The sequence below is a fragment of the Bufo bufo genome, chromosome 6 (assembly GCF_905171765.1).
Source record: "Bufo bufo chromosome 6, aBufBuf1.1, whole genome shotgun sequence".
Taxonomy (NCBI): domain Eukaryota; kingdom Metazoa; phylum Chordata; class Amphibia; order Anura; family Bufonidae; genus Bufo; species Bufo bufo.
In genome coordinates, this window is record NC_053394.1 from 363,012,264 (window position 1) to 363,040,025 (window position 27,762).

At 44.1% G+C, this 27,762-nt stretch overlaps 1 long non-coding RNA gene across 1 annotated transcript; it reads left to right on the forward strand.

Annotated features, from left to right (window-relative positions):
* The first annotated feature begins 6,869 nt into the window (after positions 1 to 6,869).
* Positions 6,870 to 25,426, forward strand: LOC121003488. The gene is made up of 4 exons (XR_005779486.1): positions 6,870 to 6,880; positions 9,370 to 9,376; positions 15,229 to 15,235; positions 25,300 to 25,426. It is a non-coding gene; the product is annotated as an uncharacterized LOC121003488 (long non-coding RNA).
* The last annotated feature ends 2,336 nt before the right edge of the window (positions 25,427 to 27,762 follow it).

Consider the following 27,762-nt stretch of genomic DNA (forward strand, 5'->3'; position numbering starts at 1 on the left):
CCCCATAGTGCCACCTAATAATGTGGCAGTAAAAAGTGCCCCCAATGATGCCCCCCTGCCTTAATGTCACATTACTCCCCCTCCATCCATGTCACATTTCTCCCCCTCCATGTCACATAACCCCCTCCTTTTTACATCACCCCCTTCGTATAACATTTCCCCCCCCCCTCCATGGCAGCACTCCTCCCCCCCACCAATGGCACATTTCTCCCCCCTACATGGGCCTGGCAGCGCAGCAGCACATCTTCCCCCCCCCTTCCCCCCCCTCCATGGGCCTAGCAGCAGCACATTTCCCCCCCCCCCCCCCCTCCTCATGGTACATTTCTTCCCCGACCCCCTCCATGATGGCACAGAGACTGGCACCAGTAAGTCATGACTCACTGCTAACAGCCTGTCGCCGGCAGCTGCAGGCCCTAAGGTTCACAGTAGCCAGCCAGTAACCAGCAGGAAACGGATGTGGGGGGTGTGGGGGGGCACAGCATCCAGCAGGCAACGGAGGGGAAGGGGGGGGAGAACCACAGCAGACAGCAGGCAGGGCCGTCTTTACCAAGGGGCAGCTGCCCCGGGCCCAGTTGCTCCTGGGGGGCCAAAGGCAGCTGCCTCTTGAGCCCTGCTAGCCACTGCCCCGGGTGTCAAGCTGTCAGCTACACAGGGGTGCTGCCATGCCTGCCTGCACTGAGTCCAGGCATCATGAATGATCGTACTGTGTTAAAGTTGTGATCACTTCAGGACCTTAATGACATCATCACCATGTGACCAGTAACCTAGCAATTACTGGTCACATGGCTATGAGGTCATCACAGGTCCTACCAGGAGTGTTTCTGTGGAGCTTTTTTGTGTCAATATTACACCAGAAAAAGGTGGCAGGGGCTGTTATGTTAATATACTGTAAACTACTGTATAGTGGTGGGCTGTATACTGTGTGGGGGCCTGTATACTGTGTGGGGGCCTGTATACTGTGTGGGGGCCTGTATACTGTGTGGTGGGCTGTATACTGTGTGGGGGCCTGTATACTGTGTGGGGGCCTGTATACTGTGGGGGGGCTGTATATTGTGTGGGGGCCTGTATACTGTGGGGGGCCTGTATACTGTGTGGTGGGCTGTATACTGTGTGGTGGGCTGTATACTGTGTGGGGGCCTGTATACTGTGGGGGGTCTGTATACTGTGTGGGGGCTCTGTATACTGTGTGGGGGCCTGTATACTGTGGGGGGGGCTGTATACTGTGTGGTGGGCTGTATACTGTGTGGGGGCCTGTATACTGTGGGGGGCTGTATACTGTGTGGTGGGCTGTATACTGTGTGGGGGCCTGTATACTGTGGGGGGCTGTATACTGTGGGGGCTGTATACTGTGTGGTGGGCTGTATACTGTGTGGTGGGCTGTATACTGTGTGGTGGGCTGTATACTGTGTGGGGGCCTGTATACTGTGGGGGGCTGTATACTGTGTGGTAGGCTGTATACTGTGTGGTGGGCTGTATACTGTGGGGGGGGCTGTATACTGTGTGGTGGGCTGTATACTGTGTGGTGGGCTGTATACTGTGTGGTGGGCTGTATACTGTGTGGGGGTTGTATACTGTGTGGGGGACTGTATACTGTGTGGGGGCTGTATACTGTGTGGGGGGCTGTATACTGTGTGGGGGGCTGTATAGTGTGGGGGGCTGTATAGTGTGGGGGGCTGTATACTGTGTGGGGGGCTGTATACTGTGTGGGGGCCTGTATACTGTGGGGGGGCTGTATAGTGTGGGGGGGGCTGTATAGTGTAGGGGGCCTGTATAGTGTGGGGGGGCCTGTATAGTGTGGGGGGCTATACTGCTGTACTGTATACTGTGGGGGTCTGTATACTGTATACTGTGGGTGCGGTATAGTGTGGAGTGCTATACTGCTGTACTGTATAGTGTGGGGGGCTGTATCGTGTATAGTTTGGGGTGCTGTATACAGTGAGGTGTTGTATACTGTGAGGTGCTGTATACTGTGGGCTGCTATACTGCTCTACTATATACTGTGGGGTACTGTGTAGTGTGGGGTGCTATACTGCTCTACTATATACTGTGGGGTACTGTATAGTGTGGGGTGCTATACTGCTCTACTATATACTGTGGGGTACTGTATAGTGTGGGGTGCTAAACTGCATACTGTGTGGTGCTGTATACTATAGGGTGCTATACTGCATACTGTGGGTTGCTGTATACTATAGGGTGCTATACTGCATACTGTGGGGTGCTGGGGTGCACTGTAACACTAGGGTAAGCCGAGCCCCGATCTCCTTCCTGCAGAGCGGTGCCCACTTCCAGCCTGAGCCCAGTTGCCCAGAGCACTGATCCTGACCCGTTGGAGTCTTCAGAACTGTAAGTATTTACAGTCATTCACTGTACTCTACCAGATGTGTGGATTTTTTTTGTGTGTGTTGTGGTGGAGGGCGTGATTGCCTAAGGTGTGGGAAGGCGGGATCCAGGGGGCCCAAGTAAATTTTTGCCCAGGGTCCAATCAATATTAAAGACGGCCCTGACAGCAGGCAACAGGCTGCCTGCCTGCAGCGCTGTTTTTGACTGCTGGCTGCTGCTGTGGCCCGACCAGGAGTGGGCACTAGGCAGGGCAGCAGCAGTGAGACACACACCTTGGGCTTCGGGCACCACTGTCTGTCTGTGGGCGGCAGCTCCTTCTTCTTCTCCCCTGCGTGGCTGTGCAGCGCTCTGGGGGCTGGCAACATTCAGAAGACGTGCCTGAGCTGCGGCACGCTCCAAGCCCCAGCAGCCACTGCTCTCTTAAAGAGGCAGAGAGAGGCTCAGAGCAGCCGCGGGCCCCGCTGCGGCTCTTATTAGTCCGCTTAGGCCACCCGCCGGCCGCGGAAGCACATAATTGTACTTGTGGCGGTGTCGGGTGGGAGCCAGAGCGAGGCCCCCACCAGCGCGAGGCCTTAGGCGCGCTGGTGGGGGCCTAATGGAAGAGCCGCCTCTGTGTGACACCTTGCACAGGATGGTGATACAGTTGAATACTGCGGTGAGGGTAGCAATATTCGGTGCTGCACTGTACTATTTGGTTCTCCTTAGACAGTAATTTGTGCTGCACTGTGGTATTTGGGTTTCGCTTCGATGGTATTTTGTGCTGCATCGGCTCACATCTGGTGTCCCTGCCTACTGGGGTGGCCAGATGTCCAGTTTTAGGCCGGATACTCCGGTTGTTAGACTTCTGGTTCTCCAGAGGCCAGAAGTCCTCCTTTTTTGTGGTTATGGGTGATGGGTCAGGCAATCCAGACATGGTCACTTTAAGTATCCCCAGGGCCTGGCAGCACATCCGAACCACACAGTGCGCTGTACGTCACAACTGCTGCGTGATGTGCCGGACCAATTTCTGAACTGTTGCGGTGGGACTGGCCCATCCACGATCCCACCACCAAGCGTTCCAGCCAAGACTTGAAACCACCTTGCCCTCGCTCTCTCCTCCTATCAATTTGGACCTGCCTGTAACATGGTGCCATTTTTAATAATTTTTCCAGGGCCACTTTTTGTTTCCAGTCCACCCCTGGACTGTGATCAAACTTTAGATCAACTAAACTTTGAACAATGGTCAGACACCAGTCTATGGCCGCTTTTAGACGGCAAGTTGTACACTCTGGACTCAGAGCGTGAGTATAACACAGCTCCCGTCCTGAACTTCCAGCACTGCCGGTGTCACAAAGCATTATATTGATTTATGATGCTATGTAACCCTTATGTACAGTTCCGGAATGTATTAGATGACACTGACATAATGCTGACAGTGTTATCCAATACATTACAGACCTCTAAGGGTTACATAGCATCATAAATCAATATAATTCTATGCAACCCCATCAGTGCTGGAAGTTCAGGACGGGAGCTGTTTTATTCTGACGCTCCGAGTCCGGAGTGTACAACTCGCTCGTCTGAAAGCGGCCTAAGCCCAGGGCTACACTCTGACTTTTTGTAGCGTGACTTTTTGCAGCTCGACTGATTGATTTTAACTATTGGATGACAGCTGCAGTCCACGAGATTGCATTCAAATGAATGCATGTATCTGAACTGAAGCTGTAGGTCAATAGTTAAAATCAATCAGTCATGCTACAAAAAGTCACAAAAGTAGCCGTACACTAAGGCCCCTTTCACACGGGCGTTGCGGGAAAATGTGCGGGTGCGTTGCGGGAACACCCGCGATTTTTCCGCGCGAGTGCAAAACATTGTAATGCGTTTTGAGAAAAATCACGCATGTTTGGTACCCAAACCCGAACTTTTTCACAGAAGTTCGGGCTTGGGTTAGGTGCTGGGTAGATGTTATTATTTTCCCTTATAACATGGTTATAAGGGAAAATAATAGCATTCTGAATACAGAGTGCTTAGTAGGTGATCAATTGAGGGTTAAAAAAAAAAATTAACTCACCTTCTCCTCTTGTTCGCGTAGTTCCCGGTCTCTTCTTTACTTCTTTAATGATGAGCTGTGGGCTAAAGGACCTTTGGTGACGTCAGATCACATGCTCCAATCACATGGTCCATCACCGTGGTGATGGACCATGTGATTGGAGCATGTGATCTGACGTCACCACAGGTCCTAGCCGGTAGTTCATCATTAAAGAAGTAAAGAAGAGACCGGGAACTACGCGAACAAGAGGAGAAGGTGAGTTAATTTTTTTATTTTTTTTTAACCCTCAATTGATCACCTATTATGCATTCTGTATTCAGAATGCTATTATTTTCCCTTTATAACCATGTTATAAGGGAAAATAATACAGTGAATAGACTGTCACCTAGCAACCATGCGTGAAAATCGCACCGCATCCGCACTTGCTTGCGGATGCTTGCGATTTTCACGCAACCCCATTCACTTCTATGGGGCCTGCGTTGCGTGAAAAACGCAGAATATAGAGCATGCTGTGATTTTCACGCAACGCACAAGTGATGCGTGAAAATCACCGCTCATGTGAACAGCCCCATAGAAATGAAAACTCGCCCGTGTGAAAGGGGCCTAAATCTTCCTTTTCTTAAGGCCTCATGCACACGACCGTTGTTGTGTTCCGTTCCGCAAAATGGGTTTCCGTTGTCCCGTGATCCGTTTCCGTTTTTGTTTCCGTGTGTCTGCCTTGATTTTTGGAGGACCACCAGACATAAAGGAAAGTAAAAAAAAGTCTAAGACAGGTTTGCCATTCAAATCATAGGAAAAAAACTGACACGGACGCGCGGACGCGGATGACAATCTTGTGTGCCTCCGTGTTTTTTTGTGGTCCCATTGACTTGAATGGGTCCGCAAACCGTTTTCCGCGAAAATAATAGGACAGGTTATATTTTTTGGATGGACTGGAACCACGGATCACAGACGCGGATGGCAAACGGTGCATTAGCCAAGTTTTCAACGGACCTATTGAAAGTCAATGGGTTCGCAGAAAATCACAAAAAACGGCACAACGGACACGGAATAAAACAACGGTCGTGTGCATGAGGCCTTAATCACTAGTTCAAGCAGCCCGCTCATTGCTACACATCAGCCCTGACATTCCAGGAATTCCACTCACATATAGGTCACCCAGATGTCCAGGAGGTAACTGTGTATGTACCTCCTTTTAACCCCGTAACGTACCATAGCATGTTCGTACATCACAGCTTCTGACCCCATTAGATCAGTGATCGACAGCTGGGTCCTTGCTAACGATCAGAATTAGAGAAACCTCGGATTCCCTCTATTTAACCTCTTAGATTCCACAGTCAACAGGCTTTGAAAGAGGCACCACCACGTTGGGCTGAAGTTCCTCTGACCCTCCAGGGGAAATCATTCTGAAGACTCACCCTCTGTGTATACAGGACATATGCAGATTCAACTTTTAAGTCATTTTTATTATCACTGCGTATTCAGGACTGATCATCTATTTTATATTTTTTACTGTAACTTTTAGTCACCTTAGGGGCCTTATACGGAAGCCAATAATTGTACTTGTGGCGGTGTCGGGTGGGAGCCAGAGTGAGGCACCCACCAGCGCGAGGCCTTAGGCGCGCTGGTGGGGGCCTAATGGAAGAGCTGCCTCTGTGTGACACCTTGTACAGGATGGTGATACAGTTGAATACTGCGGTGAGGGTAGCAATATTCGGTGTTGCACTGTACTATTTGGTTCTCCTTAGACAGTAATTTGTGCTGCACTGTGGTATTGGGGTTCGCTTCGATGGTATTTTGTGCTGGTTTGATAAGATATCTTGTGGTTATTGCTTCCAAAGTCAGTTCCAAATTATTTTATCTTCTGCTAGACCTTGGGAGCCCTGTATCACAAGGGGCACATTATTTTTTCAGAGCTTTGGCCCATTGGTGGTCAGGGCCAGTCCAACCCTGCATCGACCCCACTCGATTAATTGCTATGGCAGTCGGAGGTCAAACAACGGCCTCTGGGTCTGCCAAGTATGGGAGCCTATGAGGCCCTGATAGGCAGGCATAATATACTCACTACATAATTGACTGTGCATACAGTATGTAAGGGCCTCTCGTCACCGGAGGAGAACCACTACATTGCTGAAACCAAACAGAAATTGAGTCTACAATAAACTATCTGTGCTCAAGAAATTTCAGCCTCATCTATGACAAGAGTACAAAAGTCTCAGACTCTAGGAGTTCTTTTCTCTTCTTTCACCTTCATGCAGGTCTCCCGATCCCACTGGCTGCCCAGGGCCAGTTGTCTGTGTCCACTACTGTCCTGTCACGTCACCAGACTGGCAGTTTAAAGCTCCGTCCTTTTATGACCTTGCAACAGCACACGTGGGTGTCCCGTTCCAAAGGTGACCAAGCCAATGACAGTCTTCCTGTCACGGTGGGGAGTAGGAGAAAACCCCCACCATACAATGTAACAGTATAAAGTATAGCTGCTAGGCCAAGAAGCCAGGAAAAGGGAAGCAGGTCACCTCCTATAGCGTCCCTAATCCTCTCCCTAACTACTCACCGTATGAGCGGACCCCGATGGTAAGACGGCTCATACCCTGGAAACCTGGGACCCTGAGTTGCCCTGATAATCCCTCACATAGGAGCAGGGGAGAGACGTCCTGTTCATCCAAGATACAGAACAACAGGAGTCTCTAAAGACCTAGTAGCAGGGAAAAGGAGAAACCATACACAGCAAGAGGATCAGCAGGTAAGAACACAAGACAACACACTAACCTGCCAAAGTCTCCATGACTGGAACCCCTGCATACGTACAGGAGCCCTAACACCAAACAGGATGCCGTACCAGCAACTAACACAGGTATCCAGCACACCAGACTCCACCAGGACCCCCATGCCGCAAGGTGCATGGCAGCCCGAGGCAGCGCTGCATACAGGCTTGTGGTTCACCCCTCCGGGAAACCAACCCCCTTCCGGAGGACACAACACACAAGGAAAACATCTTACATACATGAAGGAACAAACACCAACAACAGGCCAGACATGTAACAACAATCAAAATGTACAACACACTCTGAACATAAACCCACACCTAACATACAAGTGAGGTAAGGAAAAAGGAGCATGCAAAAGGAAGACAATTTATGTCCAACAAGGTGGCCCTCAAGGACTGGGCAGAATCACCCAGGAAAGGAGCAGAGCTCCAACACCAAACAAGGCTGGAGTACCACTGCCCCCAGCCAGGAAGCCACAGATAAAGTCAAGCTAGTGGCTACACCCAGGACACACCTAAATCCCCACTAGCTAGAGGATTAACCCCTCGCTCACCAAACCGCAGGGAGACACACCTTAGAGGGGAAATGCACGTTCAAACCGACAACAACAACATGTTGCCACCGGCAACCAGTCTGCACGGCAACCACGTCACGGTCAAACAACAATATGACCGTGAGACTTCCCCCATGTCCATAATGGAGCCTGTTGCCAACACTCTCCAGCATCATATTGACAGCGAATGTGCCAGCTAAGGGTCACATGCTCTAACCCATTATACGCCAACGTCACCATAAAGCTGGAGCGTCATTATCTGAACTGTACATTCACAGAGTACAGTTGCTATGATTCTTGTACTGCCTGGATTGAAATGATTAAATGCTTTTATTAAGGCTAGGCCACACAGTTTGGATTTTCTACAGCTGAAGAATTTACTGCAAATCCATAGTGGAAATTCCAAAGAGCTAAATCCGTTTTGGAAATCCACTGCGTAAATTGACATGCTTGGGATTTAAAATGCAATGATTTTTTTACGTCTGAAAACCCGACACCTATGCCACAAAGCGCCCGTATCCCCACCCCTTACCCCAGATCCCATTATATTCACTGGGGCCTGAAGGTGAATTGGGGGCCTTACTGGATTCCGTGAACTCCGACACTCTGTCTGCCAGAACAGCCTGCCGGATCTGTTAAACACAAACGTTATTCAGTATGTACATGACCATAGCCTCTTTTGCGGTCCACAAAACACGGATAATGGCCATGTGTGTTCCGCATTTTGTGGAATGGAACGTCCTGCCCTTAGAACAGTCCTATTCTTGTCCGTAAAACTGACAAGTATAGGACATGTTCTATATTTTTAAATGTGCCACGGGAAGGACTTACGGATGCGGACAACGTCAATGGGTCAGCATCCGACCCACACAAAATGCGGATCGGATGTGAAAAATAAATACGTTTGTGTGCATGAGCCCTTAGGCTGTGTTAAGTTTCATGCTATCAAGTATGCAGTTGTCTTTGATGATGAGGATAGCATATCCTATTGACTTACAATGGTATCTGTCATTTTACCATTTTTTACTCTAACACAAAGCCCTCAACTCAACTGTAAGAGTATTGTCCCAAGAAATTTTTTCAACAGGGATTTTGCTGTATTAGGGTACTTTCACACTAGCGTTTTTCTTTTCCGTCAATGAGTTCCGTCAAAAGGGCTCAATGCCGGAAAAGAACTGATTAGGTATATCCCCATCCCCATGCATTCTGAATGGAGAGTAATCAGTTCAGGATGCATAAGGATGTCTTCATTTCAGTCATTTTGACTGATCAGGCAAAAGATAAAACCGCAGCATGCTACGAAAAAAAACTGTAGACTTGCCTGAATGCCGGATCCAGCATTTGTTTCCATAGGCATTCAAAATACCGGAATGCCGGATCCGTCCTTCGCAGACCGAAAAAAAGGTGGAAAATATAAATGCCGGATTCGTTTTGCCAGATGACACCGGAAAGACGGATCCGGCATTTCAATGCATTTTTCTAACTGATTAGGCATTTTTAAGACTAATAAGGATCCAGATCAGTCTTACAAATGCCATCAGTTGGCATACGTTTTGCTGGATCCGGCAGGCAGTTCCGGCGACGGAACTGCTTGCCGGATCACTCTGCTGCAAGTGTGAAAGTAGCCTTGCAAATCATCTCCATTCATTTCAATGGGAAAACCACACCGTGGAAAAAAGAAGTGACGTTCATTCTTGGTGTGCATTCCCCACCGAATCCAAACTTCCCACTAAAATTGTCAGGATCACAAATTGCGTCTCAAACTGTGTTGGGATAAAAACCACATCCACAAGGAATCCTGAAGCGGATTCTGCATAGGTTTTTTTCAGAACACAAAAAACTCCACATAAACATAGCCTAATAATAGCATCTGCAATATAATAAGAAAAAAAATTAAATTGACGGAAAATCTTATTTTACGTATTTTATTTAATGATCGCATACCACTATGTAAATTACCATGCAGGAGTTGTTTAGCAGCAGCAGCTCGGCAGAGGAGTCATGGGGACAACGTGCTAAACAAACCTAATCTGTTTTGACGTTCCTGAGGACAAGATACTGTGTCATCTCAAGTCTCTTTTCGTTCTTCCTGCTACTGCGGAGCGCATGCCACAAGCCAGTTTTTGCCTTAGCAGAAATATTAGAATCGACCCTGCCTGGTATATTTGTTATGGATATAAACCCTTTCAGAACATGGCCTACTTTCGTTTTTTTGTTTTGAATTTTTCCCCCCTCTTTTGTCAGGGCAGCATTTTATTTAGCGTATCTTGCATTGAAAAACAGGAAATAAATTCTCTGTGGGGTAAAAAAAAAAATACAATTCTGCCATTATTTTTACAGCTTTTACTGTTCACTAATAATGGCATGACGACTTTATTCTTCGGGTCAGTACGATTACGGAAATACCAAATGTATATAGTTTTTATTATGTTTTACTACTTAAACTAAAAAGCTTTGAAAAAATAATGTTCTTCTTTGCATATTCTGGCGCCAATCACTTTTATATATTTCCATCTACAGAGCTGTGTGAGGGTTGTTGTTTTTTTATGGGGCGAACTGTATTTTTTTTTATTTGTGTAATTTTGGGGTTCATAAAACTTTTTGATTACATTTTATTAGATTTTTGGGGAGGGGGTCCATTTATTTTTCCTGTTACAGCTAGTGTTTACTGTGCATGATAAATGTTTTAATATTTTAATAGTTCAGATTTTTTTTTCTATGTGGCAATACCAATTATGTTTATTTAATTATTTTTTTATATATATAAAATTGGGAATGGTGGGCGATTTGAATTATCAATATTTTTGTCTTTTTGGTTACATGTTTTATTTTATATTTTTTACTGTAACTTTTAGTCACCTTAGGGGCCTTATACATGCAATCTTTTGATCACTTATACCAGGGGTCTGCAACCTTTAAGACATAAAGAGCCACTTGGACCCGTTTCCGAAAAAAAAAACTGGGAGCCGCAAAACCATTGCGACATTTAAAACAAATATAACACTGCATATATTGTTTCTTACCTTAATGCTATATACAGGATCGTGCAGTCAGCTGTCAATCTGAAGAAAAAAAGGACTTTTTCACTTAACAATGTAAAATATATTTTTGCAAATTAATAGCTAATTAAAATATTTAATTTACCTTTACCAGACCACCCTCAATCATGTGCCAGTAATACCAGACCCCCCCAATCATGTGCCAGTAATACCAGACCCCCCTCCAATCATGTGCCAGTAATACCAGACCCCCCAATCATAGGCCAGTAATACCAGACCCCCATCCAATCATGTGCCAGTAATACCAGACCCCCCTCCAATCATGTGCCAGTAATACCAGACCTCCCCAATCATGTGCCAGTAGTAATACCAGACCCCCCCAATCATGTGCCTGTAGTAATACCAGACCCCCCCCCAATCATGTGCCAGTAGTAATACCAGACCCCCCCCAATCATGTGCCAGTAGTAATACCAGACCCCCCCCACAATCATGTGCCAGTAATTCCAGGGCCCACCCAAATTCCCCAATCATGTTCCAGTATAATACCAGGGCCCCCCCCATTATGTGCCAGACTGCCAGTTAAAAAAAAAAAAAATTAACACTTATACTTACCTCATTGGAGCGATGCGATGCAGGCCTCTTCCGGCCTGTGTCCCGACTCCAGCGCTGTACGGCTCAGGTGGCGCGATGAAGTCATTGCGCCGCCTACGCCGGCCTCTGATAGGCTGCCGGCCTAGTAGTGCCGGCAGCCTATCAGAGGAACAGGAAAGGGACACACCTCCCTGCCCTGCTCAACCGCACAGCCTCCTTTTGTATCGCTGTCCTGAGGACGGCGATGCAAACAGATCACTATGGAGATGAGCGCTTCGCTTCCACAATGGAAGCGCTCATCTCAGTGCCTGCCCAGCCGCTGCCGCACAGTGCCTGCCCCGCCGCTGCACACACACTGCTCATGCCCATGCCAGAGCCGCGGCAAAGGTTCAAACGAGCCGCATGCGGCTCTAGAGCCGCGGGTTGCTGACCACTGACTTATACCAAAGACTGCAATAGTATGCTTCTGCAGTCTATTAAACTTTTACTAGCTGCCTTTTAAGCCCTGCTCAGCCACAATGTGGGAGACTTTGAATAAAATAGTTAAGCATGTGACGTCATGTAAAAATCGCCTTCGAGCTGACGACGGCTGGACGGGCCGAAATGCGTTCTTTATTGTATTATCTTTCTGATTAAATAAAGAATATATGAATTGAAGACTACAGGCGCTCACTGGGAATCTGTTCAATATATCGTGGTTACAGTTAATGGCCTACCGCCATAATGTATAAAGTTGTGAGGCAGTAGGAAACTGGTTAAAAATTCACATAAAATCAAGATGGAACTCAAGCTTGCAGCATCCCCAGGTATGGTGTATTTAACTTCATTGCCTCCTATAAAGAAATGAACCTTCCAGCTATAAGTTGATTTGGTAACTCAAGAAGAGATTAAGCTTTTCTAAAGACTTAATTTCCATTTGTCTTTTCAGGACATTTGAATAACCCAGTGCTACATTCTGAATTATCCTATTCTGGAATCTTAACTCTAGAAATTGTCTTTACATATCCTACAGGTTTTCAACTAGTCCTACGAGCTAAACAAGAATGATGGCCAGTCCATCCATGTAAAAAGCAAAATTACTAGTAGAAAATGACAGACTGGGGGGAGGGGAGGTAACATGTCATAGCAGTGAATGGGAAGAGCACCACATAAGGATGGCCACTCACTCCATTCTCCACAATGGGACTGCTAGAAATAGTCGAGCCAGCACTTGGCTATTTTTCGGAACTCCCATAGAGGTGAAAGGAGGGTGGTTGCACATATGCAGCTGCTTTCTGTTCACTTTGGATGCCCGGTTCTGGAGATAGGAGTGGGTTCCAGAGGTCTTACCTGCACCTATCTGACATTGATGGCATATCCTAGCGATATTCCATCAATGTCTCTCATGGATCAACCCCTCTAAGAGCTACAGAACATCAAGTATTTTGTGGATTTTTCACAGCAGATTTAACTTTTTGCAATATGAGGAGTTACACACGCAATTAAATCCATGGCAAATTCTTGTCATACATGCAGACTTTATTGTGGACTTGTCTTGGATTTGAAGCATAATACACTGTTGAAATGCAGGTATGCAAAATGTGCAACTACAGTAAATGGACCCAACAGCATCACTGTCATGGAATATGTAACCCGGAAAAGCTTTACAGCTGTTGTGCTCCAGCAGATACACCCAATGATGTAGCTATAGTGCATATATAGTATTCACACCAGGACCCCAGCATCAAAGACCCTTTGGCAATTTTTGCTACAGGTAAAAAGAAATCCTTAATTTCCAAGTGAAAAGGTAGGGTTGCAGAACCCTGAACAAGGCCAATACTACAACCAATTTTTAGTATTTTAACTACTGACATGTTCTACCCTGAGAAACCTATACAACAACAGAAAGAGAAGTAGTAGAGCCAGCAAATAATACACTGAAAGAGTGGCTAGAGATAGGAAGAAAACCAGGAGAGAGCAGTGTCCTTAAGACCAATCGAGTGGCAGAAGGTGAGTTGGAGTTTGTTGTTTACAGTATCCAATGCTGCAGAGAGATCCAGAAGAATGAGTACAAAGTAGTTGCCATTCCTTTTCACTGTCAGGAGATCCATAGTCAGTGCATTTTCTGTAGAGTGTAGAGGGTGAAAGCCAGATTAAAAGGGGTTGAGAAGACAGTTTGCTTAAAAGTAATTTATTAGGCGAAAGTAGACCAGACGTTCCAGCAGTTTAGAGATGAAGGGGACATAGGTTGGTATTAGCAGCACAGGTCGGATCAAGAGATTTTTTTTTGGTAGTGGGGTTATAACAAAATGTTTAAAAGAGGACAAAACATGCCACAAGAGAGAGAATATGACAGTTGGAGAGAGGGACTGGAGGAGGTGTAAGGGAATAGAATCAATAATACAGGTAGTCAATCGAGAAGAAGATGGAGACTTTCTTCTTCTGTTATAGGGTCAAATGAAGAACAAGAGGAAACGTTGGAGGGAAGGGGATCGAAGCTAGTTAATGACTAGGAGATTATTTCCTGCTGGAAGTTATTAGTCATATCTTTGAAGTAAGTGGCCAGGTCTTCATCACAGAGGTCAGTAATGGGAGTGTGCATTTTAGGGCTGAGGAGGGAGTCTAAAACTTTCAAAGAGTCATTTTAAGTTATTTGAAAGTGAGCAGATGAGAAAAGTGACATAGGTCTGTTTGCCAAGGTGGAGGTCAGAGTTGTAGGTTATAAGCATAAATTTACAATGGAGAAAATCTGCAGAAGTTCATGATTTTCTCCATAAAGGCTCAGCACACCTAGGGTACCGCTGAAGAAAACGTGTATCAGGTGTGTGCCAGGTTTGCACAGTCTGTGTCAACAAGGTGTCTGTTACGCTGAGCGCTCCGGGTCCCCTGCTGGCCTCGGAACGCTCACAGCGTATGCCCCCAGGCAGCACTCCAGCGCCTCGGCGCGTGCGTCCTCGCTCTCTAGGGCGCGCGCGCGCCGGGACTCTTAGATTCAAAGGACCAGTGCACCAGTGATTGGTGCCTGGTCCAAAGGGGTTATTAAGGGTTAAGGTTGTGAGAGGCAGTGCTGACTTAATTAGGCTGCACCTGTGCACTGCCCATTTATACCTTCTCCTCCCACAGCCTTCTGCCGGATCTTTGTGCCTTGTGCCTCAGAGAAAGCGTTCCCTACGATGTTAGTTTGCCTTACCTGTTGCCGTACCCGTTGCTACCGTCCACTCGCCTTTGAACCTTTGCAGCCTGCCCTGACCTCTGCTACGTCCGACTACGCTCTTACCTTCTCCCTGTGTACCACGCCTTATCAGCTGCCAGAGAGGTTGAGTTGTTACTAGGGGACACGACCTGGTAGTTACCGCCGCGGCAAATCCATCCCGCCTTGCGGCGGGCTCTGGTGGAGACCAGTAACTGCTTAGAACCGGTCCTCTAGTACAACCCGCGCCATCGCCTCTCTGGTCCAGAGGATTCACTACCTGTCCTGCCGGTTCATGACAGTGTCAGAGTAGTTTTGATGGTATGATTGTAATGATTGGCAGCCAGTTCCGGACATGAAAGGGAAGAGATTGGAGCCAATGATAACTAGAGTATCAACAAATTACTGAGGGTTAATGGCATGTAGGTTTTTCTATGTGTGATGATTTATTTCAGCCATCTCTTTGACAAACAGACATCTTAGTTTCTTAATGTTCCATCATTCTCCTAGCCTTCTGAACACCCCATCCTGCCACTCCCAATACTGTGCCCACTGCCGAAAAATATAATACCCTGAAATATGCTTTGAGACATGACTTGGATATTAAACAGGCCAGCACCTAAAGCAGAGGTGCATCTAGTCTTTCTGCTGCCTGAGGCGAAAACTGAAATGACGCCCCCTCCCCATGCCAAATTCCCAATCCTTTGCTCCAGCCTTACAGTTAAAGACATACTTGGAAAACATTACCTATAGTGCTACAAAACATTCCTGGTTATAGTAATATAGTGATACTGTTGAATATTCAGACATGAACGCTTCCACAATGAAAGCACTCATTGCCCAAGGCCTTTCCACTGTCCCCCACTTGTCCCTACCTGGTGCTGCCTGAGGCAATCACCTCACCTGGCCTCATTGGCAGTGCACCCCTGCCTCAAAGGACCTTAAAGCATCTTAAAGGGTTGAACATTGACTTATAGGATAGCTGCCTTACATCTGGTGGCATTAGAGGCAGAGCTTGTTAAGAGCTCATTTGCTTCCCTTTCTTCCCATAATTCCAGGGGAGCATGTATGTCCTATAAGTCTCCTCACGTCGATTAAGGTTGATAGTATCCCCAAGTACAAAAATACTCCCTTATAATGTGAGTTAGTACAAAGATGCCCCCTTTAAAATGTGCGCTAGTACAAAAAAATGCCACCTTATAATGTGTGGCAGTGCAACAAAAGACTCCTTATAATTTGTGCCAGTACAAAAAATTTGTACAGTACAGTAGAGCCAATGTCCCCATAATGTGTGTGTCAATGCCACCTTATGTGTGCCAGTACAAAAAATACCCCTCTTACTGCCCTCAGTACAGCAAAAGTCCCTTTAGTGGCCCCATCATGTGTGCCTGTACAAAATATGCCTGCCTTCTGTGTGCCCCAAGTTGAGTCAGTGTCCTGATAGTGCCCCCATAATGTTTGCCAATGCCCCCTTCTGTGTGCCAGTACAAAAAATACCCCCTCTTAGTGCCCCCTGTTGAGCTAATATCCCCATAGTGCCCTTCATAATGTGTGCCAGTACAAAATGCCCCTATTTTGTGCCCCTGGCAGATGCCCCCATAGTGGCCCAACAGTATGGTGCCAAATGCAAAAAAAAAAAATACTTACCTCCATGTGGCTGTCAGTGATGCAGTACAGGCCTCATTTCCACGGCCCAGACACCCCCACCACCACCACCACCACATTGTCTACAGCAGGGGTAGGAAACCGGCGGTCCAGATGTTGTAAAACTACAACTCCCAGCATGCATACTTCCTCTGCTCTTCTCAGAACTCTCACAGAAATGAATGGAGCATGCTGGGAATTGTAGTTTTGCAACAGCTGGAGCGCCAGAGGTTGCTGACCCCTGGTCTACAGGATTGTGTCGCCTGAGGCCATTGCCTCACCTCGCCTGATTGGCTATGCAGCCCTGGAAGTTGATCTGTACAATAGAAAGGGACATATATTTAAAGTGCAGTTTACTATTTAGAGTTTACTGTAACTCATAGTGCTAGAAATTTGTGCATCCCATGAAGTATCATGTTAAAATATCTAGGGTTTTGATTGTGGGGGTCTGAGTGCTCTGCAAAATGCGAATACCGGCCGTTTGCGCTCCACATTTTGCGGAACGGCCAGCCCTATGATAGAAATGCCTATTCTTGTCCGCAATTGTGGACAAGAATAGGACATGTTCTATTTTTTTTGCAGGGCCATGGAACAGAAGTACGGATGCGGCCAGCACATGGTGTGATGTCCGCATCTTTTGCTGCTCTATCGAAGTGAATGGGTCAGCATCCGCAAAATTAAGGAAAGGATGCGGACACAAACATACGGTCAAGTGAATGGGCCCTAGCGGCTGTTAAAAACAGATTAAAGTGCCTTTCAGTGATTATATATATATATCTATATATATATATATTATATATATATACAGTACAGACCAAAAGTTTGGACACACCTTCTCATTCAAAGAATTTCTTTATTTTCATGACTATGAAAATTGTAGATTCACACTGAAGGCATCAAAACTATGAATTAACACATGTGGAATTATATACATAACAAACAAGTGTGAAACAACTGAAAATATGTCATATTCTAGGTTCTTCAAAGTAGCCATCTTTTGCTTTGATTACTGCTTTGCACACTCTTGACATTCTCTTGATGAGCTTCAAGAGGTAGTCCCCTGAAATGGTTTTCACTTCACAGGTGTGCCCTGTCAGGTTTAATAAGTGGGATTTCTTGCCTTATAAATGGGGTTGGGACCATCAGTTGCGTTGAGGAGAAGTCAGGTGGATACACAGCTGATAGTCATAGAAACATAGAAACATAGAATGTGTCGGCAGATAAGAACCATTTGGCCCATCCAGTCTGCCCAATATACTAAATACTATGGATAGCCCCTGGCCCTATCTTATATGAAGGATGGCCTTATGCCTATCCCATGCATGCTTAAACTCCTCCACTGTATTTGCAGCTACCACTTCTGCAGGAAGGCTATTCCATGCATCTACTACTCTCTCAGTAAAGTAATACTTCCTGATATTACTTTTAAACCTTTGCCCCTCTAATTTAAAACTATGTCCTCTTGTAGCAGTTTTTCTTCTTTTAAATATTCTCTCCTCTTTTACCTTGTTGATTCCCTTTATGTATTTAAAAGTTTCTATCATATCCCCTCTGTCTCGTCTTTCTTCCAAGCTATACATGTTAAGGTCCTTTAATCTTTCCTGGTAAGTTTTATCCTGCAATCCTGCAATCTATTCCTACTGAATAGACTGTTAGAATTTGTATTATGGCAAGAAAAAAGCAGCTAAGTAAAGAAAAACGAGTGGCCATCATTACTTTAAGAAATGAAGGTCAGTCAGTCAGCCGAAAAATTGGGAAAACTTTGAAAGTAAGGGCTATTTGACCATGAAGGAGAGTGATGGGGTGCTGCGCCAGATGACCTGGCCTCCACAGTCACCGGACCTGAACCCAATCTAGATGGTTTGGGGTGAGCTGGACCGCAGAGTGAAGGCAAAAGGGCCAACAAGTGCTAAGCATCTCTGGGAACTCCTTCAAGACTGTTGGAAGACCATTTCAGGGGACTACCTCTTGAAGCTCATCAAGAGAATGCCAAGCGTGTGCAAAGCAGTAATCAAAGCAAAAGGTGGCTAATTTGAAGAACCTAGAATATGACATATTGTCAGTTGTTTCACACTTGTTTGTTATGTATATAATTCCACATGTGTTAATTCATAGTTTTGATGCCTTCATAGTCATGAAAATAAAGAAAACTCTTTGAATAAGAAGGTGTGTCCAAACTTTTGGTCTGTACTGTATATATTATATATATATATATATATATATATACAGTGCTGCCCATAATTGTTCATACCCCTGGCAAATGTTGACTTAAAGTTACTTTTATTCAACCAGCAAGTAATTTTTTGACGGGAAATGACATAGGTGTCTCCCAAAAGATAATAAGACGATGCACAAGAGGCATTATTGTGGAAAAAAAAACATTTCTCAGCTTTTATTTACAGCAAAAAGTGTCCAGTCCAAAATTATTCATACCTTTCTCAATAATCAATAGAAAAGCCTTTATTGGCTATTACAGCAATCAAACGCTTCCTATAATTGCAGACCAGCTTTTTGCATGTCTCCACACGTATTTTTGCCCATTCATCTTTAGCAATGAGCTCCAAATCTTTCAGGTTGGAGGGTCTTTTTGCCATCACCCTGATCTTTAGCTCCCTCCACAGACTCTCAATTGGATTCAAGTCTGGACTCTGGCTGGGCCACTCCAAAACGTTAATGTTGTTGTCTGCTAACCATTTCTTCACCACTTTTGCTGTGTGTTTGGGTCATTGTCATGCTGAAATGTCCACTGGTGCCCAAAGCCAAGTTTCTCTGCAGACTGCCTGATGTTGTCGTTGAGCATCCTCATGTTTTGCTCTTTTTTCATGGTGCCGTTTACTGTGATCAGGTTCCCTTGTCCATTGGCTGAAAAACACCCCCAAAGCATTAGGTTCCCACCACCATATTTGACAGTGGGCATGGTGTTCTTTGGGTTGAAGGCTTCTCCTTTTTTACGCCAAATTAAGGAAACATCATTGTGACCAAACAATTCAATTTTTGTTTCATCTCACCATAACACAGAAGACCAGAAGTCTTCTGCTTTGTCCAGATGAGCTTTTGCAAAGGCCAAGCAAGCTTTTGTGTGCCTTATCTGGAGAAGTGGCGTCCTCCTTGGTCTGTTGGATTGTCTGCCTTGAGACATTGCCAACAGAGCCCAGATTCACCAGGATGGCCTTGGTGGTGATCCTTGGATTCTTTTTCACCTCTCTAACTATCCTCCTGGCCAGCACAGGTGTCACTTTTGGCTTCCGACCACGTCCTCTGAGATTTTCCACAGTGCGGAACATTTTGTATTTTTTGCTCAAATGTAAATAAAAGCTGAGAAATGTTTTTTTTTCCCCACAATAATGCCTCTTGTACTCCGTCTTATTATCTTTTGGGAGACACCTATGTAATTTCCCGTCAAAAAATTACTTGCTGGTTGAATAAAAGTAACTAAGTCAAAATTTGCCAGGGGTATGAATAATTATGGGCAGCACTGTATACACACACACTTTTTTCTCATCCACTTGGATGATTTACTCTGCACTGGAGGGAACGAAAAGGACCTGACATTCCCAGCCCATTGACGTCACATGTGATGTCATGAAACTGGGAGCGTCGGGTCCTTTCAGTTCCTTCCAGGGCAAAGTGAGTGTCAGCATGTTCAAGTGGATGAGCTTGAATGAGGCCATTACAGATACTGGGGGCACTGATGGGTGTTCTGAAGGTACTGCAGGGGATAGGGTACTAAAAAACATAAATAAACCAATGAAATTCATCCGTTTTTCATGACCATAACAGATGCAAAGCAGGCATTAAAAACGGATGCACACATGGATGCAGAATGGCCATGAAAAACTGAGAGTGAATCCATTTTTAATGGCTGTTTTTTGTTAGATTTTTGCACTGCTGCTCTGTTGAATGTAACCTAAACACAGTGCTCCACTTCACCAATATCACCTTTAGTAGCAAAACTTCAGAACATGAAAGCTTATGTTTATTTTGGTTTTCCTTAACCCGTAGAGGACCGCACCGTACATGTACGGCGCTGGTGGACGTGACTTAAGGATCAGCTGCACGGAGCCGGCAGTCACTAACAGTGGGCCCCTGCTGCATACGCCAGCATTGGTGAAAACACTGATGCCGGCATATTAACCCCTTGTATACCACGGTCAAAGCTGACCGCAGCATGCAGAGGGTTTGCGGAGGGTACGAGTCCGCTTCCCTATCGGGTCCCCGCGCTGCAGTAACAGGGATCCGATAGCAGAGAAGGCAGCACGATGCTTGCTTTTTACGGAAGCCTGTGAGAAAGCATAAAAGCTGACAGTCAATGTGTTACAATACAGGATGTATTGTAATGCATTGCAGATGGGATCAGACCCCAGAAGTTGAAGTCCCAGAGTTGGACAAAAATAAAGTAAATAAACTTTAAAAAAATTAAATTTAAATAATAATAAAAATAAAGTTTCAAGTGAAAAAAGCCCCTTTCCCAAAATAAAACACATAAAATTGTCAAAAAAATTGAAAACTAAAAGAAAAACAGACATATTGGGTATTGCCACGTCTGTTACGACCGGCTCTATAAAAATATTGCATGATCTACCGGCTCACCTGAACTCCGTAGAAAAAATAAAATAAAAACAACCATTTTTTGTCAAGCGATCAAAAAGGCGTATGCCCCCCAAAATAGTACCAATCAAAACGTCACCTCATCCTGCAAAAAATTAGCCCCTACATAAAAAAATCGGGCAAAAAATAAAAAAAATATGGCTCTCAGAATATGAAGACACTGAAACGATTTATTTTTGTTTCAAAAATGCTTTTATTGAGTAAAACTTAAATAAATAAAAAAAAGTATACATATTAGGTATCACCGCATCCGTAACAACATGCTATATAAAAATATCACATGACCTAACCCCTCAGGTGAGCACAGTAAAAAAAAAAAGAAAACTGTTTCAAAAAGCCATTTTTTGTCACCTTACATCACAAAAAAGTGTAATACCAAGTGATCAAAAATTCATACGCACCCCAATCAAACCATCATCTCATCCCGCAAAAAATAAGACCTTACCTAAGACAGTCACCCAAAAAATAAAAAAAACTGTGTAAAAAAAAGCCATCAAAAAGTCATACACACCCCAAAATAATGCCAATCAAACCGTCATCTTATCCCGCAAAAAATGAGATCCTAAGTCAATCGCCCCCCCAAAACAAAAATATGGCTCTAAGAGTATGGAGACAATAAAAAATGCTTTATTATGTAAAACTGAAACAAACAACCCAAAAAAGTAGTCATATTTAGCACATGACCTAACCTGTCAAAAATAAAAATAGTGCCAAAACAGCTATTTTTTGTTACCTTGCCTCACAAAAAGTGTAATGTGGAGCAACCAAAAATCATATGTACCCTAAAATAGTGCCAACAAAATTGCCACCTTATCCTGTAGTTTCCAAAATGGGGTAACTTTTTTGGAGTTTCTACTTTAGGGGTGCATCAGGGGGTCTTCAAATGTGACATGGCAACTTAAAATTATCCCAGTGAAATCTGCCCTCCAATAACTATATGTTGTTCCTTTCTGTCTGCGCCCTGCCATGTAACCGTGCAGCAGTTTACGACCACATATGGGGTGCTTCTGTAAACTACAGAATCAGGGTAATAAATTTTGAGTTTTGTTTGGCTGTTAACCCTTGCTTTGTTAGCGGGAAAAAATGGATTAAAATGGAAAATTTGCCAAAAAAGTGAAATTCTGAAATTTCATCTACATTTTCCCTTACTTTTTGTGGAACACCTAAAGGGTTAACAAAGTTTGTAAAATCAGTTTAGAATACCTTAAGGGGTGTAGTTTCTAAAAAGGGGCCATTTATGGGTGGTTTCTATTATGTAAGCCTCACCCAGTGACTTCAGACCTGAACTGGTCCTTAAAAAGTGTGTTTTGGAAATTTTCGGAAAAATTTTAGGATTTGCTTCTAAACTTCTAAGCCTTCTAACGGCCCCAAAAAAATAAAATGGCATTCACAAAATTATCCAAACATAAAGTAGACATATGCGAAATGTAAAATAATAACTATTATATGAGGTATCCCTCTGTTTTAAAAGTAGAGAAATAGAAATTTGGAAAGTTGCAAATTTTTCAAATTTTTTGGTAAATTTGGGATTTAAAAAAAAAAAGAAAAATATTGACTGAAATTTCCTACTATCATGAAGTACAATGTGTCACAAGAAACAATCTCAGAATGGCTTGGATAAGTAAAATCGTTCCAAAGATATTACCACATAAAGTGACACATGTCAAATTTCCAAAAAACGGCCTGATCCTCAAAGTGAAATAAGGCAGGGTCCTGAAAGGGTTAATGAATAGAGATAATGCACACAATGATGCTCTCTCTGTGTTCATTGGAGGCCATTTGGCACCAGGAGAAGTAAAATCCAGTGTGAGCTCAGCATGCATGTGGAACCTGCATTCCTTAAATTTAATGGAGGCCAGAATGGCACCAGTGGAGGTGGTATTTAGTGTAGGTTCCTGCCCTAAAGAGATCGCCTTGCCGGGGTGGGCAGGCACAAATAATTTTGTACATAATGCATTTATAATGTAGCATTAGCGCTAGTATATTTTCTATAGTGAGCATGGCACTATTGTATTAACTTTGTTATTTGTGTTTGCAAAATGCTGTTACATTGTTTTTACACATAAAAACTACATGCAGTGCACTTTTATATTAATCATCAGATTCATTCATAGGAAATAAGATCAAAACATCCAAGAAATGCTTAGCACTGAAGTGTGAGGTTAAGGGTCCATTCACACTTCCGCAAAATGGGTCCGCATCCGTACTTCCTTTCTGCAGCCCAGCAAAAAAATTGAGCATGCCCTATTCTTGTCCGCAGATACGGACAAGAAAAGGCATTTCTATTATTGTGCCGGTCATGTGCGGTCCGCAAAATGCAGAACGCACATGGCCGGTGTCCGTGTTTTGCGGACGTGTGACTGAACCCTTAATCAGTTACTGCTAATACACCAGCCAAATCTCATTCTATTGTTAATATTTAGTCTGACAAAGTTATCTTTTGACATTATTTTGGAAATACTGCCCTCTGCAGTTAAATATTTAGGGAAAACAATAGACCTATAAATTTTTATAATAACTATCTAAAGGTAAAAGGGATTTTCCAGGAGCAGAATATTGATGTCTGGTGAGTGCTGCCACCTCCTTACAGCATACCATGCACAGTGCAGTACTTTGTATAGTGGCTGTGCTTGGTATTGCAGTTCAGGATCATTCATTTGAATAGGATTGAGCTTCGTTTAGGCCATGTGACCAATAAACATGACATCAGTGGCCTCGAAAAAGTAGCTCATTAACATTATACTCCCGGAAAACCTCTTTAAAAATGACATTGTCTTCAACTTCATCAAGAGAAAGGCAAAAAAATAAAAATAAATGCCCAATTGATGATTTTACTATTAACCCTCTGTGCCTGCGATCAGAGATCTACAAAAAAAAAAATTGTTTTAATATATGCAAACCAAGCAGCGTACACTAAGTAATTCTGATTTTACAAGTATAATAACTGCAACATTAAAGGGGCTTTCTGGTATTTAATAAAAAATTTGCCTAAGCACTCTTGCAAACATAAATCCGTACTGCCGTTTTTTCATGTCTTATGCGTTTTTATAGTATTTTTTATGTATTTGACTTGCGTTGGTTTTTTAAGGTATTTTCTCCCTATACAAAAGGGTATGGAAAGACTGCATTTGTTAGAACATGCTGTGATTTGAAAAACCACCATGGGCACAAACTGCATACTGTGTTTCATAATTCTCATAGTCTTTCAGCTAACATGTGGAGGTTCCCCCCCCCCCCCCCCAGAAAAAGACACCAAAAACCTCAAAAAAGGGGCAAAAAAAGTTAAATCAGCACAAACAGCATAAAAACTGTGTAAACTAAGGCTACTTTCACACTAGCGTTTGGGTGTCCGCTCGTGCGCTCCGTTTGAAGGGGCTCACGAGCGGCCCCGAACGCATCCGTCTGGCCCTAATGCATTCTCAGTGGAGGCGGATCCACTGAGAATGCATCCGCCTGCCAGCGCTCAGCCTCCGCTCTGCTCAGTGAGCGGACACCTGAACGCTGCTTGCAGTGTTCGGGTGTCCGCCTGGCCGTGCGGAGGCGAGCGGATCCGTCCAGACACACAATGTAAGTCAATGGGGACGGATACGCTTGAAGATGACACTATATGGCTCAATCTTCAAGCGGATCAGTTCCCCATTGACTTTCAATGTAAAGTCTGAACGGATCCGCTCAGGCTACTTTCTGACTTAGAAAATTTTCTAAGTAATAATGCAGACGGATCCGTTCTGAACAGGTGCGAACGTCTGCATTATCGGAGCGGATCCGTCTGATGAAACATCAGACGGATCCGCTCCGAACGCTAGTGTGAAAGTAGCCTAAGCCTTAAAGCAAGGAAGATGACCAAAACTGATAAAACCCCTGCTGCTCCACTGCCACCTTACCCTGCCGGTCTCTGTCTACTGTGTGTGATTAGGTAAAATTATGTTGATTCAATGTTATGTAACTTCTAGCTAGAATACAGATGGTTAACCCATGGCTTAGTTTCAATCTCTAGGTAGGGTCAGGCCTGGCCCTTGGGCTTGGTCACCTTCCTGGACCAGTATTGGAGATAATATGGAGATTTGAGCAGTAAGAGCAGCTTGCAGGAACCTGAGTCCTGTGAGAAAATACAGACCTGAAATTAGAGCTACTTCATTGAAAGTTGAGCAGCCATATTGCTCAGGGAACTGCCTGGGAAGGTAACTAGAGATGAGCGAATTTCATAGTTTGTTGGTTAACGGTGAATTGCGTTATGGATTCTGTTACCGCGGGCCATAACGCAATTGCATAACGGAATGCCTTTAGAGGCATTTTGTTATTCACTCCGTCATAATAGAAGTCTATGGGCTGCAAAACGGATCCGTCCCATTTCTGTTATGCAGGGGAGTCCTGTGTGTATGTGCAGTGTCCCACTATGTGCTATATGTGCGCACTTTAAACTTTTGCTGCTAACTGTAATATGTAATGTATTTTATGTATTGTGTTTCCTAATATTAGGCTGGCATTGTCATTACAACTATTCGCACCTAGGTGGTGCTGGCGCCATATACTATATATATAGCTTGGGGTTTGCTGAGTTAGGAGAGAAAAAAGGAAGTGGAAGGAAGTAGTTGAGAGAGGGAGAGAGGAGAAGCAAGTGTATGGAGGAGCAGAGCAGGCTCAGTCCAAGATGTAGCTGCCTTTCTTTCCTCTGCGCCCTGATCAAGCCTGGAGATGGCAGACCAAGTAGTCACAGCAGCCCAGCACAGACAAGTAAGTCTATGTACGACTATGGAGCAAGTTTAGTGAAGATTAGAGCCGAGTCTAGCCAAGGGACTTCACAAGCACCAGAGACCAGGAAGAACTTAAAGGTACCTTGACACAACTGGATGATTAGTGCGCAGAATTATCCTTTTTCAATATATGCCTTCTGGAACATAGTAGTGAACCTGAATATTTCAGGAGAGCATCCCGCATAAAGTAATGTGGCAGAGAGTTTGCCTGTGCAGTAAGCCGGATTGGGACTGATGCACACTGGCGCAATATTAATAGTTTTTGTTTGTGACGCCAATTGCAATGTGCGCAGGTTATAGTCGCAGGGCCCTTTAACCCCTTAAGGACACAGCCTTTTTACACCTTAGGACCAGGCCATTTTTTGAAAATCTGACCAGAGTCCCTTTAAGTGCTGATAACTTTAAAACGGTTTGACTTATCCAGGCCGTTCTGAGATTGTTTTTTCGTCACATATTGTACTTCATGACACTGGTAAAATGGAGTCAAAAAAAATATTTTTTTTGCACCAAAAAATACCTAATTTAACAAAAATTTGAAAAAAATTAGCAAATTTCAAAGTTTCAGTTTCTCTACTTCTGTAATACATAGTAATACCCCCAAAAATTGTGATGACTTTACATTCCCCATATGTCTACTTCATGTTTGAATTGTTTTGGGAATGATATTTTATTTTTTGGGGATGTTATAAGGCTTAGAAGTTTAGAAGCAAATCTTGAAATTTTTCCGAAATTTACAAAAACTCAATTTCTAGGGACCAGTTCAGGTCTCAAGTCACTTTGCGAGGCTTACATTATAGAAACCACCCAAAAATGACCCCATCTAAGAAACTACACCCCTCAAGGTATTCAAAACTGATTTTGCATACGTTGTTAACCCTTTAGGTGTTGCACAAGAGTTATTGGCAAATAGGGAGGAAATTTGAGAATTTCATTTTTTTGTCTAATTTTTCATTTTAACCCATTTTTTCCACTAACAAACCAAGGGTTAACAGCCAAACAAGACTGTATCTTTATTGCCCTGACTCTGCCATTTACAGAAACACCCAATATGTGGCCGTAAACTACTGTACGGCCACACAGCGGGGCGTAGAGTGAAAGGTGCGCCGTTTGGTTTTTGGAAGGCTGATTTTTATGGACTGGTTTATTTACACCATGTCCCATTTGAAGCCCCCTGATGCACCCCTAGAGGAGAAACTCCCTAAAAGTGACCCCATCTAAGAAACTACACCCCTCAAGGTATTCAAAACTGATTTTACATACGTCGTTAACCCTTTAGGTGTTGCACAAGAGTTATTGGCAAATGGCGATGAAATTTGAGAATTTCATTTTTTTGCCTAATTTTCCATTTTAACCCATTTTTTCCACTAACAAAGCAAGGGTTAACAGCCAAACAAGACTGTATCTTTATTGCCCTGACTCTGCTGTTTACAGAAACACCCCATATGTGGCCGTAAACTACTGTACGGGCACACAGCGGGGCGTAGAGTGAAAGGTGCGCCGTTTGGTTTTTGGAGGGCTGATTTTGCTGGACTGTTTTTTTGGCACCATGTCCCATTTGAAGCCCCCCTGATGCACCCCTAGATTATAAACTCCATAAAAGTGACCCCATCTAAGAAACTACACCCCTCAAGGTATTCAAAACTGATTTTACAAACTTTGTTAACCCTTTAGGTGTTGCACAAGATTTAATGGAAAATAGAGATACAATTTCAAAATTTCACTTTTTTGGCAGATTTTCCATTTTAATATTTTTTTTCCAGTTACAAAGCAAGGGTTAACAGCCAAACAAAACTCATTATTTATGGCCCTAATTCTGTAGTTTACAGAAACACCCCATATGTGGTCGTAAACAGCTGTACGGGCACATGGCAGGGCGCAGAAGGAAAGGAACACCATATGGTTTTTGGAAGGCATATTTTGCTGGACTGGTTTTTTTGACACCATGTCCCATTTGAAGCCCCCCTGATGCACCCCTAGAGTAGAAACTCCAAAAAAGTGACCCCATTTTAGAAACTACGGGATAGGGTGGCAGTTTTGTTGGTACTAGTTTAGGGTACATATGATTTTTGGTTGCTCTATATTACACTTTTTGTGCGGCAAGGTAACCAGAAATAGCTTTTTTGGCACCGTTTTTTTTTTGTTATTTACAACATTCATCTGACAGGTTAGATCATGTGGTAATTTTATAGAGCAGGTTGTCACGGACGCGGAGATACCTAATATGTATACAATTTTTTTTATTTATGTACGTTTTACACAATGATTTCATTTTTAAAACCAAAAAAATGTTTTAGTGTCTCCATAGT